This window comes from Nanorana parkeri, unplaced genomic scaffold, assembly GCF_000935625.1.
Source record: "Nanorana parkeri isolate BGI_ZX_2015 unplaced genomic scaffold, ASM93562v1 scaffold7, whole genome shotgun sequence".
Taxonomy (NCBI): Eukaryota; Metazoa; Chordata; class Amphibia; order Anura; family Dicroglossidae; genus Nanorana; species Nanorana parkeri.
In genome coordinates, this window is record NW_017306275.1 from 55,121 (window position 1) to 77,849 (window position 22,729).

General features: G+C 43.8%; 1 protein-coding gene across 1 annotated transcript in view; it reads right to left on the bottom strand.

The window, feature by feature from the left end:
• YES1 (YES proto-oncogene 1, Src family tyrosine kinase) overlaps positions 1–21,270 on the bottom strand; it is a 57,327-nt gene extending 36,057 nt beyond the window's left edge. Inside the window, exon 1 of the mRNA XM_018553813.1 lies at positions 21,201–21,270. The gene's annotated coding sequence lies outside the window, so the exon portion shown is untranslated. The remainder of the gene's footprint in view (positions 1–21,200) is intronic.
• Positions 21,271–22,729: the final 1,459 nt, after the last annotated feature.

Sequence of the window (22,729 nt, forward strand, 5' to 3'; positions counted from 1 at the left end):
GCAGGAACACAATTCCTGTCTGGGGCTGTTCCCATCCATGTGTGTGAAATTGTGCATGCTCCTGACTGTTTTTATTGTAGGTGTTCCGCAGGGCCATTCCTTTTTTATTGGTAATCATTCCACCCTAATGCACATTTATTGCAGTGCAAAGTATAACTCATTACCATGCATTGTGGTGCACTGCCTTTGGTGTGATTTCTGTGCCTTGGGCAGCCCTTGCAAATGAATGGGCTGCCATAACGCAACACAAGGTGAAGCACATAAAAACATGCATCACTGCACATGCATTGTCGCGTTGCAAAGATGTGAACCTAGTCTTAGGCCAGAGGTGAACAAACTAATATGGAATGAGCGAGCAGGATGTTTACTTTCTTTTAAGGAGGCCGCTCCATTGACAACTAGAGAAAACCACAAAAATCAGGCAAAATTCACACCTACCAAGTGGGTGCAATTTGGTATTCCTGCAGCAGGAACTTGCGATTTTCTGTTACAGGAATTCCAAATCTGTCATTTACAAGTGGCGGCTGTCACCCGTTCAAGCTAATGATCACGTGTGACAGCCGTGTGACACGATAGTGATTGATTCCTAACCGCATGTAATCATATCGCATACGATTTCATGTGGTGTGTCAGCGTTCTGCCGCTTTCAAATACAGCCGCTGTCGCTTGTAAATGGAAGATTTGGAATTCCTGCTGCAGGAAACTGCAAGTTCCTGACCTAGGAATACCAAAATGCACCTAAACCATAGGTGTGGATGTAGCCTTAGGCACAGGCTGTAATTTTTAAGGAGCATTGGCTACCTGGCTCCTGGGATTTGTCCAGCTTTGCGTCAAGGTGCCCATACACTCTTCGCTTCTCGTTCGGAAGTCGTCCACAAATGGTCTTTTGAACGATAATGGAACAGTTGATGGGACACCAACGATTTTTTTTTTACTGTAATCCCACTCGAGGGTGAGACTGAAAAACTTTTTTCGAATCGAACGAAAATCAAATGAAAAATTGCAGCAAGAACACTGCACATGCGCAAACTAAACTCCATTCTGTCGATCAAAGAAATTCGTCGAGTTGGTATTACTAACGATTTAACGATTATCGAAATCCACATTGGTCTGTGCATGATGGGCTAGTTGAGCTAGAATTGAACAAGGGTTTTTGGCAGCAACGAAAATTTCCGACCGAAAATGTATCAGTGTATGGCCAGCCTTAGGCTGTCCATGCTGCACTTCCATATATACAGTACCATGAGTGAGCATTATCATCCCAGGACAGGAAATGTGTTACTGGATCAATCTCCTATTATTTGCCCACCCCTGGCTTTGATATACTAAGTTAACCTGAAAGCTAAACTGCACATGAGAATGTTGCTTACATGGACTTGAATATGAAAGCAATCTTCTGCACTGTACGTGCTGCCATTACAGAGAGCGGAAATGCCATGAGCCCCACAAAAGGGCACGTCAGCCTCCTTGTAGGGATAGCAAAGGAAAACCCTCTAAGGGTCACTTCACACTATAGCATTGTGTTCTGAATGGTACTACAATGCACCCCCTTTTCCTTTCCCCCCACCACCAGCTTTTGCAGCCCAAAGACCACCCGCTGCGAGGTGCCATTCAGACTAAATGGTATTGCAACAGCATGCAGTACACTGAACTGTGACAGTGTGCATTAAACACGTGGATACCATACCCTTAGCATCATGCTATAGTGTGAACCGGCCTGATTGAAAGGAGTGGTAAATAGTTTGGACATCCTCTTTGCCTTGGCTTTATAATTATTGGGCCACATCACGTCCTCATATGCCATTGTATTGTTTAGTGTCTGTTTTCTGTTGTTAGGAATGGTAGTAAAACTGTGACAGTTTGGGGAAATGATTTCAGTTTGTTATTTATACCAAGCGATTTCTTTCAGACAATTTCCAGTGTCAACAATACAAACAAGTAATGCAACGTGTTAATTTTTACATTCCACGGTAGGAGAGGGTAAAATTACACAGCAATCCTAGAAAGCACATTACATGCAGTAAGAGCTGACACAGACAATCCAGGGGACAGGATCATCAATAATGAAGCAGATGTAGTTACTGGCCATGTTCTGGCGTCAGGGCGAGTCATGCGGTCAAAGTACAGATCTACCTGGAGATTACAGGATATTCAGCTATTTATATTTACATTAGGTCATGTCTTACAAGGTGCACTATACATCCAGCAAATGTCATCACACAAAGAAGTGCATTTACCGTCATTATATGGACAGAAAGGGATGTGAATGTCAGACTAATGTCTTGCGCTTCCTGCTGTTAAAGAGATGTGTTCAAGCATTCACATGATTGAGAACGCTTGCAACCAGCACAAATTACAAACATGGGGCATGCATGGATCGGCTGGAATTCAACCCATGGTTTGCCAGCACCACCCGGCTCGCCAAACTTCAATTGCAAAATTGAAGGGACTGAGCAGAAGAGAAACACTGCAGCCACAATTCAGGTATTCGGACAGCTGGTGCCAATGTTATCTATACTATCTTTCCACAATCAACATGCACTTCTGGTTTCTGAACAGTGAGAGGTTATGCAGTTTATACGGAATCTTAATGTGCTCTCGATGCATACAATGAAAGCTGGAGCAGGTGGTGTTTGTGCCACTCACAGGTAAAGGACAGCACGAGATGGTCCCCGGCAGTGCAAAGAGGCCCTTTCATGGGGCAATCAGAAGGTGACACAGGGAACTGCAACAAGTAATAATGGTGCCACACTGCTGGCTATGCAGTGCGGCAGTAGTATGTCAAGAACAAGACTGGCCAAACAGAATTAGGGCTTGTGCCGACGGGCTTAAGTTTGCTTCAAGCACGTTTTTCATCCCAATACAAAACTATAGAAATGCAAAACCCCCCTTGAAGCAGGTCAGAAGGATGTCAACTGCACCTTATGCTGTTATAAATACTATGGGTATTCCACCTTGATATTTTGGCGTTTCAATTTCAGGGTTGCCAAGAATGGGCAGATCTCTCATTGAGAATTGCTGTAAAGCAAGTGCCCATTCTTTCTCATATGAGAACTCCACTTTCTTCTCAAGGCACGCATGTGGTGAATGCAGGGTTAAAGATCTCTTCCTTGTTCTGTGGGCCAACTGGAACGGTCAATAATCAAAGTGATTTTCCATCACGAAAGTGATCAGCAATACAAACGCTTCTAATTCTAATGTCTACCTATGCTGCTGGTCACATTCAGACTCAAATCTGCTGCATATCCTACATGGCCATCAATGTAGCCTAACAATCTTTTCTACTCTTGTTCATGGAAACACACTTTCCCCGGATTCTTACATTTCCATGCTGGCTTCTACTAAGGACTGACTTGCTGCTGAAATCTACACCAATTTATCCTACTAAAGCCGTACTCTGGTAACAATAAAAATGAACCCTAGCAGGGAGACTCCAACCACAATGCAAGGGTTAAATGCTCACAGAAATAGTAACATTAATTTCTATTACCTCTAGACAAACACAAGCATTTAATCCTTGCAGTGCAGGGAGAGCCCCAATTCAAGGGTCAATTTTCATTTTAGCTTGATTTCAGCTTAAAACAAAATGTTAGAGTTCTACCCCACAAGTGTGGAGTCATTCACTTTAGTCTCCAATACAGTCTCACATTAGCATGGATGGAGGAATCAGATGAAAAAAATAAATAAATAAATCTTTTAGTGTTTGGCTTAACTTTTTGGAATCTATACTGGCAGCTGAACAATGTGACTTCACTGGAGTCTCAGGAGTCGCATTTGGTCCCCTACTGCTACCGCCATGGTATGTGTGGCACAAAAAGTAAAAAAAAAACCGGGGAAAAAAGAGGGGGGGAAGGGATTTGGGTTATAAATAAATGTCATTTTTGTTCACAGATTTCTGTGAGGGTGAAACTGAGAATGAAATCTGAAGCTGCAAGCACACCAGAGTGTGCACACACTGCTGTATACAGCTGCTCCTTGATGCAGCTGGTGAGGCCTTCCAAGGTATCTTGCCATAATATGACTGCATTTTAATGAGGATCTCAAATTAACTGTAAAGTTCATCGGAAATTAGGTTAAAATAGAATACCCTATACATCATAACATGAAACAAATATCATCATGTAAAACATAAACCTGATAGAATTCTCAGGAACTCAAAATGAGCATTAAAAACTCACAAGCAGTGTCTACCATGAAAAAAATGGCATATGGAGCCCTGCATCCAAAGGTATAGGCAACCAAAACTGTGTGTGAACCGTAGAAGATCCAGGCTCCACTCTCCCTGTCCACCCAGATTCCCTGTTGATAAAATAACGAGTCGGGACTTAAAGTGACATTAAAGTCTAAAAGGTGCCCATACACCTGCCGATTATCGTACGATAATCGCGGGTGATACCGCGATCATACGATAATCGCCAGGTGTATTGGAAGGCGTGCGACCGTTTCTACTGTACGGTCGCACGTCTTTTGTCTTCCGAGCTCGCTCAAAAACCCGCCGAGAATCATACGATTTTCGGCAGGTTAGTGGCGTGCTCGGAAGACAAATGCCGAACGGGCCGGTGTGCGCAAGCGCACACTGCCCGCTCAGCATTGGAATAATCTTAGGACTGAAATTTGAGGATTGGGTTTCTCTCATAAACATATAATGCAAACACCTCGCAACCCCTCCTAACATTACAAAGAAGGAAACCCTAACCCAAGTAAAAGCTATTTAAACTGCAAGAAGCATTTTTTTTAACCTTATGCTATGTGAATGGGAACATGTAACAAACATAAAATAGGTGTTATCCCAATTGTGTTGCACACGTGGAAATACACTTTAAGGGGCTAAAAACACACCACAGTACAGAAGAAGCCAAAAAAGGTGCCTGCACCAGTTTCCAAGTTGCATGGAAGTATGTTGCATAGGAGTGAACATGCCCCATAGAAAATAATGCAATTCCATTGCCATGCATAAAGTGCTTCACATCACACAAGTGTAAATGGTGATTGCTGACCACACACTATATAAATTTCAGCCGGTTCTTTGTGAACTGGCCGAAACTCACGTAGTGGTTGGCTCTGTCGGCACCCTTCTGTCCAGCATCCTTTGATCACAGGATCGTAGGAGCCGGATGGAAAATCTTTGGGCTGTCGTCACCATTCGGACAGCGGCACACCCGCAATACAAAGCACATAGAGGGAGATTCACGCAGTTTATGGGGGGGATGGTGGAGGAATTGGTTATATTTTTTTCGTTAAGTTGCAGATTGAATGAAAAAAATATAACAGTGTATGGCCAGCTTTAGGCTCAGGAGGTAGGAAGATACTGGACCAGGCTCGACGTTTATGCGATTTGTATCATCAGCCAAACAGCACCTCATCTACACAGAGCTTATTTCCTACAAACAATCCTGTTTATATTAGTTTGAAAGAAATAAATATCACTCATCTTTTACATATTAAAAAAATAACTAAACCACAAAAGAACATAAAATAAATGCACTGTTTTAGTGACACATTTAGAAATGTTTAAACACTACGTCACAAATGTTATTTCAAGTCAAAGGCAATCATTCCTTAGCTTCTATTGTCTTTTTTTCTACAAACAGAAAGCCTGGAAAAAGAGGAAGGAAGTTTCTGTAATGGAAACTGCAAAAGCATTTCCCAAGACTTCAGCACTCTACAGCTTGTGTGCAATTTGTTGTGATTGTGTATTAATGAGGTTGCTTTGAATGTACACCTGCAAAAGGGAATCTTTGGTCTTCCATATATGAGGACAGTAAAAGATTTGATTTCTTATCTTACAGAGCAGAAAAGCAAGGTTTATATCTAAAGCTGGCCATGTGCTGGCTGTTTTTTTTTTTATCGTTCCCAGGTATGCTGCTGTCAGAACATCCAAATGGTGACTTCAGCTGGATTGGCAGCAATCACTGTTGGCCATGAATTTTCAGACTGGCCTCATGACAAAAGTTGATCGAAAAAACGACATATGTAAAATGGTTTCCTTGTGTTTATGAAGTCTTCCTCTGGGTACTCAAGATACATATATATATATATATATATATATATATACACATACATACACACACACACACACACACACACACATATATATATCTAGATATCTCATCTTGAAATCTAGCCATAGAATGTGCATGGCGTGACTTCAGATTTTTAAGCCCCTTCAGACACAGGTAATACTCTGACAATACTCTGTTCTGGAATGGCCTGCATAATGTGCTGGAGCTCTAAAGACTCCCATCTCTGGACTCCACTGGCTGCTCCTAATCATATCCAAAGCAGTCTCTAATGAGTCAGAAGATATAGTGGACGAAAATCACCCAAATCAGGATCGGAATCTGAAGATTGGAGACATCTGTAGCAAATTCATCCAACTTGTGTATCTATTTACTCATCAGAACTAATAACCCCAGCATTTTGTAATATAGAGCCATACAAACCTTGCTTATTCTATTTCCATTCCAGTTCAGTCACAGGAAAGCCCCTGGCTGAGACAACAAAAGAGGCGCTACACTCCAACAGCTGGTCATTGCATACGTGCCACATTTGTTTCCATTTACACAAATATAGAAATATTAGGTTTCAAAGACATGAATACTGGGTATCCTACATCTCTCTGTATCTACCCATTAGATGACAAACCTCTGGCATCGCAGGTAACTTGAGTGATTATGAATGTGTTACTTAAAAATGAACTAAAGTTGACCCTTTTTTGGGGGGCTTTACTTTATTGGGTCAGAGGAATACATTCACTAATGCACTACTGTGACCCAAAGTCAGCTTATAGCTGGTTACTGCCTGCTATCTGCTGACAGTGCAGAGAGACAATGCAGCTAGGAAAGATCCCGACAATATTGTCAGGATCCACCACGCTACCTGATTGACAGTAGGGTCTGCCTCTCTAGGTCCAGAGCAATCTATGCCCACTACTCCCCTTTCTGCCCCTTCAATGAGCGACAGAGACCATTCTCTGCAAGGAGAAGCAGTGGGCTGAGCAATCAATGGTCACACGATCTCTCAGCTCTCAGAACATAGATCTACATCTGCAGTGTCCCATGCCGGCTCTAAGTATCAGGAAGAGTATATAGTACTCTCCCAATACTTCCGCTTTAGGGCCCATTCAGACCACATCCAGATCATCTCTAAACCAGATTCTTTCCGAACCAAAATACATCCCAATGTATCCCCTATGCTAATTTTGGCCTCACCAGCGCAGTCCGTTCCAGACCAGAAAAATACTATGTCTCATTTTGTCTGGTCTGGAATGCACTGGATCTGCGGTTCACACCATTTTCCGGACCAGATCTGGACCGGGCAAAATGAGACCTGCAGTATTTTTCTGGTCTGGTCTGGTCTCGAACTGCGTGGTGTGAACAGAGGCCAGAAATAGCATAGGGATACAGAGGCCAGAAACAAACTGGTCTGGTGGTGATCTGGATGTGGTGTGAATGGGCCCAAAGATTAAAATATTATTTAAATTAAAATATTAAATTCACATAAAAGCTGTTAATAATGACATTTACAAACAAACATACAATAAAACAGCGGGGGGTTGTTTACAATTGTTTTTGATCGGCAATGCCCATTCACTACATTAGAATGCATGTGTTTTTTTTATAATGTGGTTATTTTCAGCTCATATTGATAGTAATTTCTGAAAATAATAGTTGTAACGTCAAATAATCATTACATACACTATGCAATCTCCTTTAGATTTACCAAAACTGTATCATATGAGAACAAACCTTAAGAAGCCATTAAATTTGTATCAAACAAGGCAGGTCCTTCTACTACATAGTGGGTGGTAGATCTAAATAGGATTGTACGATCACATAGTGAGCCGAAATCATATTGTAGGATATTTGTATTGTGTTCTCTCCACCCCACCTACATATTGTTTTCCCAGCCAGGATGTTGTGAAGAACAGCTGATTTCCCCTGCAGAAGCAGAATATCCAGGGATCTCTTTGCCGATATTTTATATTATATATTTTCAATGCAGGTCTTTACTACAAAAGTAAAGAGGAAAAAAAGTTTGTTTCTAATCTGTGCCAAATGGGGAGGGGGGACAACTGATGAAACAAAAGGAAAAAAACTGGGCGTCCACGCAAGAATAAACAGAGCCTGGGCGGAAACAAAAGCACAAAGCTGCAATATAAACAAGGTGTAACCACAACTGCCTCTCACAAAGAAGAAGGCATACTACTGAACTAAAAGGAAACCTGTACCAAGAGAAATCCAGAAGCTGCCACTGCCATCCTAGCTGGCCCTCTCTGCTTTCAATACTTTCCAGATATTGACAAGTCCAAACTCCTAATCTGCATACTCGTTGTAAATCATTGTCTTATAACATACGGTCACTGGATATAGATTGAAGGTGGCCATACACTTTACAACCATTGCAAGACCTTAGTCTTGCGATGGTTGTAAAGTAATTTAAAAAAATGTACGATCTGCCCATCTTGGACAGGCAGATCGTACTTGCGATCATCGCAAGCACGCCTCGCTGACGGGCGGGCTTCTGATGACCGCAATGCTGAACGGGCAGTGTGCGCGTGCGCACACCGGCCCGTTCGGCATTTGTCTCCCGAGCATGCCACAAACCAGCCGAAAATCGTAAGATTTTCGAACATGCTCCTTAGACAAAAGACGTGCGACCGTACAGTAAAAACGGTCGCACGTCTGCCATACACTTTGCGATTATCGTACGATCGCTGGATTTCCTGCGATTATCGTGCGATAATCACACAGTGTATGGGCACCTATACACTCACTGGCCGCTTTATTAGCTACACCTCTTCAACTGCTCGTTAACACAATTATCTAATCAGTCAATCACATGGCAGTAACTCAATACATTTAGGCATGTAGACATCGTCCAGATAGTCTGCTGAAGTTCAAACCGAGCATCAGAATGGGGAAGGAAGGTGATTTAAGTGACTTTTAACACGGCATGGTTGTTGGTGCCAGGCAGGCTGGTTTGTGTATTTCAGCAACTGCCAATCTACTGGGATTTTCATACACAACCATCTCTCGGGTTTACAGAGAATGATCCGAAAAAGAGAACATATCCAGTGAGCAGCAGCTCTCTTGCCAAGAATACCTTGTTGATGCCAGAGGTCAGAGGAGAATGGCAAGACTGGTTCAAGCCGATAGAAAGGCAACAGTAAATCAAATAACCACTTGTGTGTTCAGTGATGCTCTTCTGCATACCTCGGATGTAACAACACATTGAACCTTGAAACAGATGGGCTACAGCCACAGAAGACCACACCGAGTGCCACTTATATCAGCTAAGAACAGGAAACTGAGGCTACAGTTTGCAATGGGCTCATCAAAATTGTAAAATAGAAGATTAGAAAAAAATGTTGCCTGGTCTGAGAAGTCTCAATTTTTGTTGCGACATTCGGATGGTTGGGTCAGTATTTGATGTAAACAACATGAAAGCATGGATCCATCTTGACTTGTATCAACGGTTCAGGCTGGTGGAGCTTCGCATCATGGATGTGCAGCAGACAAACCTGCAGCAACTGTGTGATGCTATCATGTCAGTATGGACCAAACTCTCCAAGGAATGTTCTAAGGAATGAAGACAAGATTGTACGCAGGGCTCTGCCCATAAGAGCAATGGCAGGTTTTGGGTAAAGAACAACTTTGGGGAAAAAACCCCCCAAAAAACTTACCCTTGCAGTGGGGCTACCCCCGAACTACAAGAGTGAAGTGCTCGTTTTGTCTAGGGAGCTCAAATAAAGCAGATATACTCACCTGTTCCTCGAGCCTGCTAGCTGCCTCCGGACTGCTAGACTGGTCCCTGCAGCCTTTTCTCCCCCAGGGATCTGGTGGTCTAAGGACCACTGACCCCCATTATGTCCAATGCAGGTTCATTCACCACATTAGGTCCAAAAGGGGGAACATTCTGTAGTCAGAGCAGAAGGGGGGGGGGAAGCAACCGCTGACTGTTGTGGGACCGAGGATAAAGGTGAGCGGGACCGAGGATAAGGTGAGCGGGACCGAGGATAAGGTGAGCGGGACCGAGGATAAGGTGAGCGGGACCGAGGATAAGGTGAGTAAAACTGCTTTATTTGAACCCCCTTAGTCAAAATGAGCACTTAACTCTTGCAATGCGGGGGTAGCCCCAATGCAAGGGTAAGCGTTTGATTACCCCGGAGTTCTTCTCCAAGGCTGGCCTTAGAGAAGTGCTGAATGGTGGGTTGTTCTTTGGGGAGTGTTGGGGCACACATAGAATCTGTGTGCTCTCCTTGTGTTTATGAAGGTTTCCTCTGGGTACTCTTAAGCGAGATGCCAAACTGGTACTGGCAACTCAAAATCTAGCCCCACAATGTATGTGTGTAGCAAAGACTTCAGATTTCAAGCTAGAGGGGTGCAGCAGTATATACAGTATGTATACACTAAAGAAATATCAGAGACGTGCTCGGCTTGTGAGTCATGTGACAGCCAACGTGTAAATCAGTCAGCATAGGAGTGCACAGGAGCTGAGAGCAGGAAGAGGTTCAGGAACTCCGCACCCTGTTACACAGAGGGACACCTAGTCCTCTTGCTGACAAAGTATATTAAAAAGGGTGAGCATGCAGTTCCCAAAGCCATGGGGTTTTTTTAAAAATTCAGATTCACTTCAGAAACACTTTGCAAAAACATGGATCTGCTATTCTTCGTGTAATGTTCTGGCAGCTCTAAACTGTGGAATGCTGCTCATTAAGGAACCTGATGACAAATATAAAATCTGTCCAATCTTGCTTTAAAGGCTAGCTGTGCTTTTACGTAAAATCTGGCATGAGTAGAACACGGCCGTATTTCCAGATAAAAGCGAGTACTTTAGCGCCCTTGTAAGATAACCACTGTACCACGCCGTCCAGGCCCAGTGTTTACAGCTGCCTCAATCAGGGATTCTTAGATTGGATCATATGAACAAGGGAGTGGGCCTGCCTAATGTTTGCTCATATAGTATAATGGCCAGAATAAAGCAGGCCCACCCATTTGTCCTCATCAAGATACACCCCGGGGTCACAGATAGAAGCATCTCAGCCGATGACGGTAAACAGATTCAAAACACAGTGTGCAGAGCTCATTTTACAAGGAGCAGAAGTAGTTCTGACTAGCCAGGCTGCCTTATGTTTAGTGATGTTAAAGTCAAAATGGTTTTAAGCTATTATAAATGCTGATGATATTGCTTACAATGGATTCTGCTCCTTGGGGTTTAAAAGTTTCAGTTTCCTGAAGAATCAGCTGGTCCACTGTGCACGGACCCCGATTTCCTGTTTTAGGGTGACTCCTTTCCCTTGCATGGTCCTATGGAGCCACCCTTGTGCTAGCAAGCTGTGTATGTCTCCACAAACACAAGCACAGCAGGGCGAGCCACTCCTCTGCTCTCCCTCCCTTCTTCTCCCTTTTACAAGCTGGTAGATGGACAGCTCATAGAGACTGCTCTGCCCCCTGTGATCTTGCAGTGGACGACTACATGATGACTGGTAGCATTTAGGCAAAAATTTAAAGAAATACTTTGCTGGGCAATGTTTGTTTGATTTTGATTCATTATTGCAAAAAAGATTGAGAGCTTTATAGAATGGTACAGATACCCTTTAATAACCGAAGAACACATCTGCATTCTAGTATGTTACAACCTTAAGCTGAAAAACAGAAGAACAGATATAAAAAATAGACAAATTGATTTAGTTTTGTATTTATTACTATATCATTAAACTTACTTATGAACTGCAAGCAGTGTAAGTATCTGAATTTGACTTATTAGACTTTTTAGTTCCAGTACAGAAAAGCTCAGTTTGGGGAGGGAGAAGCAGCACCAGGAGCCAGTCAGCTATGATGCAGTGCAAGGAGCATGCCAACAGGAGAAGAGAGAAAAGGGTGACAGAGGGATGAGCTCATCAGTTTGCTGCTTCTCTTTTCACTGTCCAGTCACAGGATGGGGAAGGAACCTATAAGTGTACAGCTGGCCACACACCTATAGATTATCTGCACACTTTCTATGGTCAGATGGAAAAAATGCAACAGATTCCTCCATTTACACTAAACTGTGTGTGGATGGAGGAATCTCCCACTGCGCCAAGCTTTAGTATCTTGCTAGTCGGCACCGCTGGCTCTCAAAATACCTGAACAATGCCTGCATCCAATCAGATTGTTCAGGTGTTTTGACAGCCAGAGGGGCCCAATTAGCAAGATACTGAAGCTTGGCCCAGTGGGAGATTCCTCCATTCTCACATTTTAGTGTAGATGGAGGAATCTGTTGCACTTTTTCCATGGATCTGACCATAGAGAATCTGCAGGTGTATAGCCAGCATTACTGAACTGCGGCAGGAAAAGCGTTGCCCGACAGGACTGTGTGGTGTGGCATAGCTGTGTAAGTGCTCGTTCACACCAGCCACATGCTAAAACAATCTGTTTTATTCTGTTGGCTAGGGTTCTTTGAAAGCAGTGTGAACAGAGCACGCAGAAAAATTGTTTTCTATGTTCTCCTGTGGAACATGGTATTGATCAAGTGCAGGAAAGCACCAGTCACTGCACACAGTGTGAACGGGACCTTAATCTCAGAACTGGGCAAACAGAAATAATCATTTAAAAAATATATATCTCTGAAAGGCAAAAAAGCTTTAATTTCCATTATATGTTTTTATATTTAACCAGTTGGCTGGACAAATCCCAGGAGCCAGGTAGCCAATGCCCCTTGCAAAGTTACAGCTGGTGCCTAACTTTTGAGGTTCTCTCTAATTGGTGTCAACAGATCAGTTCCTGAATTCCATATTCATTTGCCTGACCCCGAGCTCTTCAACAAAGCTCACACGGAGCAAAGTGGGTAGATTCAATTGCGTCTGAGACACTTGTGCAGACTTGAGATGATGAGAGGAATAGTGCTGCCTCCCACGCATCAAATTGTCAGGACGCAGCCTTCCCACACTGTATCTTCCAGGCAAACAACACCAGGAGCCTCCATTAATATGAGGCACGATGTGTCTAGGCCACTTCAGTCCACGCATGTATCTTGTTAGAACACCCACACAGGTACACAAGCTTTTCTATGCAGTTAAATGGTGAATTAAAGCTGTACTCCAGCCTGATAAAAATATATAATAAAATATAGCTCTGCATGAGCAATTTCATGTATTTTCTGAAGATGCAGCTAATGCCAGTAACTAAATTCAACTTGGCATCTGCTGCTTGCGATCCTCTAAACAGCAGCAGCATGCAAATCTACAGACAAGAGAGAGCAGAGTAAGCAGAAAGATGACCTTGTCAGTCTGCTGCTGTTCTTTCACTTCGGTGTCCTGTAGTGGCATAGGTGTAAACAAGAGGAACCACAGCATCCACTGGGAGTATCAGATACTAGAGGCACCTGTAGCTCTTCAGGATAGCAATGATTTGACACACTGCAAGCTGGAAAGGCAAGTATTTCAAGAAAAACCCCAGGGAAAAATATGATTTACTCTTGCAGTGCTGGGGGTAGCCCCGCTGCTGGTTTTTATCTGGGGACTAATATAATAATAATAATAAATAAAAAGTTATACTCACCCAAACCCTAGAACCAGCCCCTGTCACAGCGCTCCCTCCGGCCTCACATCCTTCACTGCAGTGATGGTATGTCCATTGGCTTCCTCATGTCCAACACACACTGTACTGGACCCAATGACTGGAGGGTCCTAAAGCTGGCCATACATTTTGCGATTTTCGTTTGGGAATTTCTGTTGCTGCCAAGAACCCTCTTTCAATTCTAGCTCAAATAGCCCATCATGCACAGACCAATGTCGTTTCGATAATCGTTCGTTATCAATATCAAATGACCGAACTTCGGCGATCGACATAATGGATTTTTGCTTGCGCACGTGCGGCGTTCATGTTGCAATTTTTTTCAGTACGGAAACGCCACTAATCCAGTGATTTTCGTACGATTTGATAAACTCTTTAACTATCAGTGGTGTCATCCGTCTGGTTATTTATTGTGGTACTTCAGAAATGAAGAGAATTTTTTTAATCTGTGTATTTAGTGGTTTGCATGGAGTTCAGCTTTAAAGAGAAGCCAGTTTAGAGAAAATGATCCCTGCTTAGAAATCAAAGTGGGGCCCCTAATGTTAGTATGTTTGGCAGCACGGTGCAACCTTATGATTTCAGTATGACATTACCAGAGAAAGAAAGAAGAGAAAAAACTGTAAATGGACAAACAGCGCTCTTGGAAATGGGCTCAAAATGAACAAAATGCAGTGTGCTGCCCAGAAAAACAGTAGGAGGACCTGTGCTTACTATAAACAAATCTCACAACAGGGTGCAAAACTTGCAGGGTACCTGTTTAAAACATTGGTGCTGACAGATGTGTAAAGGAAAAACCACACTTACATTTGAGTGGGAGAGGACCAGGAGAGGGGTGGCCTTCTAGGAGGGTCGAGTGGTCCAGGGTACTTGGATTGAAGTAGTCGCGGGAACTGGCAGCCGCAGTTTGAAAAATGGAAGACTGATGGCCAGGAGGGGAGACAAGGCAGTGCTGGGGCTGTATCCGTTATCACTCTTGTGTGGACTGAAAGGGGGACGGTGCGTGGACGGTGCGTGGGTAGAACGCTGGATTTGACTTGGTGGTGCTTAGGCTGTACAAGCACCCGTCTCTGCAGCTGTCAGGACGGTGCTTGGAGCGGAGAGCAGTCCTGTCCCTAAGGGTCTGGTAACGACAGCGCATGTAGCGTCTGACTGTGTACGGGAAGAAGCTGTTAAAAAAACTGTAATAAAACTGTAAAAAAGGCTATTTGAGAGTAGCCTGCTTAGCGAGTCACAAGTGGGGAGAAGACTCGGGATAACACCGGGGAGCGACGCGTTTCGAGGAAACCTCTTTCTCAGGCTCTAACGGAAAGAAGAGACCTAGTATGTCCATGACTACACTGACTACTACTAGGAGGCCATATTGTACTGCAATCCCATCATGAAAGGTTTTTTTAGATAATAATGTTTCCTCCCCCCCCCACCCCCATCATATTACATACACTTGTTACTAACTGTAAATCAAATAATACAATGAAACCGCGTCAATGAAGATTTCTAATCATTCGGCTTTCTCCGACACAGGAACACAACACGCTCCAGTTATTTTTAATTGTGCAATGACAACACATTCTACTATGATGTGCAAAGTGTGCCATAGGAAAGTCTTTTACCCAAGGAGCCACAAAAAAGCCAAAGCAGTGGGCGAGGAGCTGTTTTGCACTCCAAAGCCTTGGGACACACCTATGCAGTGGGGGAAAGCATGTGAAATCATGTGCATTCCAGCAGTGCATTAAGACGCATGATTTTTTGCAGATACACTGATGTCGTTCATTCTTAATGGCATCCCAAACGCACCTACTAAAGCATGTGTGGTGTAGCACACCAAATCACATGGTACAAAAGTACAGTGTAACATGTGCACACGCGCATTAATGTCATGCAAATGCACAGGGCTAAGACATCATGCTTACACACGGGGATCTGAATGGGAGAACAAGTACATCATATCCCTACATACAGGGAGTACAGGAACCTTTCCAAACAGCTTGTACTGCACCATGGAAGCCATTTCTTTCCATAGGATATGACATGATATGATCACAATACAAAAGCAAACGGAAAGTTTTTTGGGTTTTTTTCCCTTCATTAGAAAGGATGTTATTTTCTAAAATGATACTGTGATTATGCTATAAGGCCATTTTAGATAGTAACTAACTACACTTCCCATAACTGGCTAGGTACATTATCACTTAAAAGTGACACTATAAACTCAGGAGTTAATACGAAAAATACATTCAAGTATCTTAACTAGTGACAAAAATGTATCTTATTTGTGTATCACTCGGCTGTAGATCCTCAAACCATCTCTGAATTGGTGCTGACACTTTCCTTCCTTATGGAGGGTGGTTACTTTTGTTCCCCATGGTCCCTGTGTGTGTGTTGTAAAGTAGCCACCGCTCCAAGCTCTCTCCTGTGATGGACTACAAACTCACGTTTAGTTTACTAATTTGCATTGCGATTGTAGTCCATCACAGGAGTGGTGGCTACCTTACAACAAACACAAGGACCATGGGGGACAAAAGTAGCCACCCTCCAGAAGGAAGGACAGTGCCAGCACCAATTCAGAGATGATTTGAGGATCTACAGCCAAGTGATACACAAATAAGATACAATTTTTGTTAATAGTTAAGGTACTTGAATGCATTTTTTAAGGTTTATCGCCTAAGTTTAGTGTCACTTTAATGCTAGCAGGGAAAACCCCCACCTCCCCCCATAAAATTATGTAAAAGAAATAGCTGTTTACCAGAGTGTCCTTCTTTTCTGGATGTGCTGTTTGGAAGGAAAAATATTATTACTCTGAAAAGCCTTGGTCTTGTAGCAGGAAATTAAGTCCATCTCTGAGAATGTGTCAAGGACAAACAAGCCCCTCCCACCATACACATAGAAAACACTCAACCTTACTAGAAAATAATGTGCAGACATCAAGTTCTGCTGCACTGCAGTATTAAAATAAATTCATAAAGCACACAATATAAAGTCATACAAGTTTACCAAGGTATTTATTAGGTCATTTTACCAGTTCAAACAGCGATACCAATGACTTAAAGGAGAACTATGGGGTCAGGGCTTTTCACCATTGTTCTCCTAAGGGTAACGGGAGGACACAAACTAGCGTCCTCCCGTCACCCAAAGCTCAGTATACAGCTCGTGGTATAATGATACACCGCAGCTGAAACGGATCCCGACAATTATGCCTGGATCTGCCCAGCTGCGTGAGTGACAGCTGGCTCTGCCCATCTAGAGGCAGGGCCAGCTGTACCCGCCCCCTCCCCCGTCCGTCGCGCCAGTCAGCGCTGGAGGATCGGACAGGTGAGGGGGAAATCCAGTCCCTCCCCTGTCACGTTTCTCTGCAGTGACAGGATCGAGAAGCGAGCGAGCGGCTCACAGGTCGGCTCAGTAGATCGGGAAGTGAGCGAACACATACCGGCGCTCGCTCACTTCCCGATCTACTGAGCCGACCTGTGACATTTTCATTGTCACAGGTCGGCTAGAACTATGAGGATGAGTGAAAATCACTCACCTCATAGTTCTCCTTTAATACAGAAATGAGCAAACCTTTAAATTGTAGCCCGAGACTTCACTTTATGGGATCCAAACTTTGCAATGGTTTTGGAATACCCAAAATTTCTAAGTGGAACTGTTTCTAAATGGAATCTTAATGAATGATCACCAGTTCTATCAACTTAAGTCGGGTATACATGCTTCCATTTTCTTCATTCAACCTACCAGCTGAACAAAGAAAATAGAACAGATTCCTCCATCAACACGTGTTGTTTGAGGAATCTCCTGCTGTTCCTTTGTATTCCGATGGCGGCCGCCGGCTTATTGGCTGCTAGCTCTGTGATCAAGGGATGCCGATCAGAAAGGTGCCGACAGTGGCACTCATGCATCAAATTTCACCAGGTTCACCAAGAACCGTCCGAAATTCGAAGCATATATACCTGGCTTAAGGGTCTCCAAACACAGAGTTTAGGGGCTGAGACATGATCACGCAAACATGTAGTTTAGTCTGGAGGCATCAAGCAGCATTCTGGAAACTAATTCTGAAAAAAGGGACATATTCCATTCTTTATGTAGGTGGCAAGTAAACTGGTAGGAGGAGATTTAAAATGCAAGCCACCAAATGAGTACTGTAGAGAAACCCTGAATGACTACAATAAAAACCTTTACTTACAGCAGGGCTGGACAAATCTCAGTAGCCAATGATCCTTAAACATTAGTTGGAACCTAACTTCTGAGATTTTCCTTAGTCGTTTCCAATCAAGTTGGCTGCTATTGAGAAAATCCTGGTGGCTCCTAGGTTGGAAAATCTGGCTCTCGAATTCCACATTTGTCTACCACCGGCTTATAACTTACAGCACAGGGTTCTGTGCTGGGTCCCATATTGTTCAACTTATTTATTAATGACATCGGGGAGGGTGTTAACAGCGATATTTCCGTGTTTGCGGATGACACCAAAATAGGGAGGGTAATAGACACGGACTTAGACACTATAACATTACAGGAGGACCTGGATAAAATAGGGGAGTGGGCATTAATGTGGCAGATGAGGTTTAATGTTGATAAATGCAAAGTAATGCACTTTGGAATTAAAAATAAACAAATGGGTTATACAATTATGGGTATGCCGCTGGGGAAGTCAGAAATGGAGAAGGATTTGGGGGTCATTGTAGACCACAAACTGAAAGGTAGTTTGCAGTGCCAGGCTGCTGTAAACAAAGCTAGCAGGGTCTTGTCCTGTATTAAAAAGGGGATGTATTGCAGGGACAAGTCTATAATTTTGCCACTTTATAGATCATTGGTTCGACCTCATCTGGAGTACGCGGTCCAGTTCTGGTCACCAGTACTAAGAAAAGATGTCCTTGAGTTGGAAAAAGTCCAGCGGAGGGCAACCAAACTAATTAGGGGTATGGAGGACCAGAGCTACGAGACAAGGCTACTAAATTTAAACATGTTCACATTGGAGGTGAGGAGATTAAGGGGGGATATGATCTCCATGTACAAAATGTTCAATGGTGGTAGCAACATTAGCGATAAACTGTTTAAAATTAACTCCATTACAAAAACTAGAGGCCACCACCTAAAATTGGTGGAAAAAAAATTCCAGCACAAGGGGCGAAGGGGGTTCTTCACAGTAAGATCAGTTAGGGTCTGGAACTCACTGCCACAGGCGGTGATTTCAGCAAATAATGTGGAATTGTTCAAGAAACTTTTGGACGATTTCTTAAGGGACCGTAATATACAGGGGTACAGGTACTCCTAGAATGAGATCCTAATAGGTTGGACTTGATGGACTAATGTCTTTATTCAACCTCAAATACTATGTAACTATGTAAACAATAAAAATGTGATGTTTTAAAAAAAAAAAAATTAAAAGTACTATAAAATCATCTGCTTGGGTTACTGGTGAACAAATTAATATGGAATTCAGGGTCCAGCAGAATTTTTAAGGAGCATTGGTTACTTGGCTCCAGGGATTTGCTCAGTCGGGGGTTAGGTCACATGATCTGGCTGAAAACTTCTTGCAACAGTCCACTGTCAAGCATTATAGTTTCCCCAGGTAGAGTTGATTTCTGATCAGTGGAAGCACGTGTAATTACATACAGTTTGGGAAATCCCAGTCTACATGGGTGCTTACAAATTTATAGATGTAAATGCACTGAATTAGCTCACTGGCAAAATCATGGAGGACAGAGAAGATGGGCAGAGGCCTGCCAAATTTGAAGTCACCGTGGATACACTATGGACCACTATTGCAGTTAAAAAGTACAAAATGAGCACTTTGATCTTCTGGTCTCTTCTGGTCACAGCCCACTTAAGTTCTAAGTGCTCAGCAGATGGTTTGAGAGTTAAAGCAATACCTTCAGGGTTAAATATTAGGCCCCTTTCACACGGGCATTCTGATCAGGTCCACCTATCAGTTTTTCAGGCAGATCTGATTGGAAGCACAATGTTAGTGTATGGGGAGTAAGATATAGGTGGACATGTATCCGTTTACATCCAATTACCCCTGTACTCCATCTAGGTCCAGAAAGAAAAGAAACCGTTCTCTTTTGGCGGACCCAATCATGACATCAGACTCCCCCTAGACCTAAAATGAGTACCCACAGCACAGTTTTCTCATCCATCAAAAGATGAAGGGCTCATTCACACTGGAATCGGCCGGCACGTACAGCTCCGTGCTGCGTGTGATCAGTACGAAGCCCCCGTGCTTCTCTATGGGACTAGCCGGCCATACGTCCCCCTACTCTCGCCCGCCCTGTGAACACAGGGCAAAAGCATTTAAACATCTGAAATCAGGGCTGTCCTAAGGTATACTGTCGTCTCAGGTTTGGTGGGGTACAGGGGGGTTAGAAGAAGCCCGCCGTTGTTGAGCTGAGTTGTCATCCGGGGTGGGGGTGGTTGTTGGGATTTGGGCAGATGCCAGACCACACTGTTAGCGGCTCTGTCCAGCATCCCGCCTAGCTCAATGACGTCACCAGTTGCCAGGAGCTTGTCGGGATGCAAGCCAGAGCGTCCTGCCCAGCTCCTGGTCATGTCAGTGAGCTGGGAAGCCACACAGAGCGTCACAGAGCTCTGCTGTCTCATAATGGGGATGTTCCTGTCTAAAGTGCCTATGTACACAAGACCTTGTTCAGACAGTAGGCTCCACTGCCCCTCTGAAAAGTGACTGCGGTGGATTGCTTTTAAAAGGGGGGGTAGAGCAGTGGCTGCCCGGCATTCAGGAGGCAATACTTCCTTCTCCTCAGTGCTGTTTTCCTCTTTTTAAACCCTGTGGGGATTCTCCATTGTCATACTGCACTGCCACTGCGTGCCCAGACACAGTCTCATTCATTGCAACGGTCGTATTTCTAAAGTGGCACTTCCTGCCAAATGCAACATCCTATTTAAAATTTGCTGAGGCGCAAAGCATTGTGGTTATGGCATGTGTAGTATCATGAGCGGACACTATATTTTAGATGGGTGGGGGGAGCTGTGGGGGGCGGAGCTGTAAAAAGGTTGATCTTCTGTTTTTACCGCTTCTCGGCTGCCCGTGTTACCAAGGCCTATAAGTGTGGATGTAGACTGTTACGGATCTAGCCTCCTTGTGTAATATAACAATGACTGTCTTTATATCAACTTACATTATTATTATTGATATTAAACAGGTTTGATATATCGCCAACAGTTCGCACAGGGCAATATAAGGAAGACCATAAGGTTACAATACAAAATCAAGAATAGATGGTAAGCAAGGCTACAACCTAAAAGATACAGTATATGCCTTTACTACCTCCTGTATCTGTAATTCAATATGGGAAACCTCTGGTTTCATTTTTCCTTTCAGAGATTCATCATCAGCAAGAATGAGAATCTCACAAAGAACCCTGGAAGCCTGTCCTGAGGGCTCAGAAACATGGGATCCTGGCAGTGAAACCTGAGCAGAGCAGGAATGTGATTGATGGGGAAGTAATAGTGAAACACGTGTGAAGGTGCGCCTTACCACATATCACATGACTGACAAAAGTGAAAGATACTGCTACGCCTGTGGTGTTGTTTCCCTTTGAAACTCAACTCCCCCAAACCAACAATGTGCCCATATAAATAACAGGGGGATCTTTACCTACCCCACTTCCTCTGGAACAAGCAGAAATCTAATGTTACCTCAATACTGGGGAACACACACTGGCATCTTCCTGCTGTCCCCTTCAATCATTCAGTGAAATCCGGAGAAGAAAGAGACCAGTGAGTCTCTCCAAACAGTTGTTCCCAGGGATCATCAGACAGGACAGCAGTCCATTTGTATGAGAGGATGGGAGAGAGAGGGAGGGGGGCTGTGAATGAATTCCTTTCCTCCTCCTTCTCTATGACTATTCATGTGGAAGAGGGTCACCAGTGGCATTACACTGTTCATTTCCCCTTCCAACACACAGCACTATTAACCTCTTATGGTACACAAGTATTAGCCGGGGTCACCCTTCCACGAGCCCCAAACAGAACATGCGGTTTGATAACAAACATCCAGTCACTGATAGTAAATAACACCAACATTCCAACCAATCTGTCATCCTCGATGGATCTCCTCCATGTCCGAGCCTGCCCAGAAAGTTTCCTGTGTCTACACAAAATACTTCTGGCAGGGCTAGAAGTTCTGAATGGTGAGACCATATGTCAAGTTTTCATTGTGGTGTCCCCACTGGGGAGATTGACCACTCTGTCCTTATGACTGTTGTCACTGAGACAGAAAGTGAAAGGAAATCCAACATTTTGTGAGTTGTCACCAGAACAAGAGGTGATGAGAAATCTTCTAATGAGGACCTGTTCTGGTGACAACTGTCTAAGAGGGGAATTCGTCTGACTTCTGCTGGCGTCTCTGAGACAGGAAGTGAAGGGTTTTCACAACAGTGCACAGGCAGAGAAACAATACAGCCGACGGGTATCAACCCTTCCCTAATCTATCAAAAATAATACGAAGTTTCAGCTTTAGATCAACTTTATTCTTAATGACCTCAGGCTAGTAGAAAGGAGCAGCACAGTGGTTTAGTGGTGATCAATTCTGTTTTGCAGGACCGGGGTTCTCAGTTCAAAATCTGGACAGGACTCTAGATGCATGTTCTTCCTGTGCATGCTCTCCCTATGGTCCTTTGTATCTTGGCCAGTACACTATCTGCATGGGGTTTGCATGTTCTCCCTGTGGTCCTTGGTTTGATTTCCAGCCAGGATACCATGTGCTTGGAGTTTGCACGTTCTCCTTACTTTTAATCCATGCCAGGACACTACCTGCATGGAGTTTTTGCATTGTCTCCAAGTCCCAGGCTGGACTCTAGATCAGCGGTTCTCAACATGTGTGTCGAATGACGATGTGCCAGGGGTCGCCTAAAGACATTCCAACTTTCCTGGACGCTCCGGGAGTCTCTCGCTATTAGATAGCGGCTCCCGGCCGCCTGGGAGAGAAATACCTTCTCCTGGAAAGGCTTACTCTGCTCGGTCGAGCAGAGTAAACCTTTCCCTGCTCTGTTTTTTTTTCCCCCCCTGACATCGGAGCCGCCGGCCGCCAGACAAAAAGAAAAAAAAACAGCATAGGAATGCATAGCTAGATTCCTATTGGCTATTTCACTTTGCAATAACCAACTAGCTATTGCACCGGCCCACTGCTGCTGTCAATCAGCAGTGGGGGACCTGAAGTTCTCCAT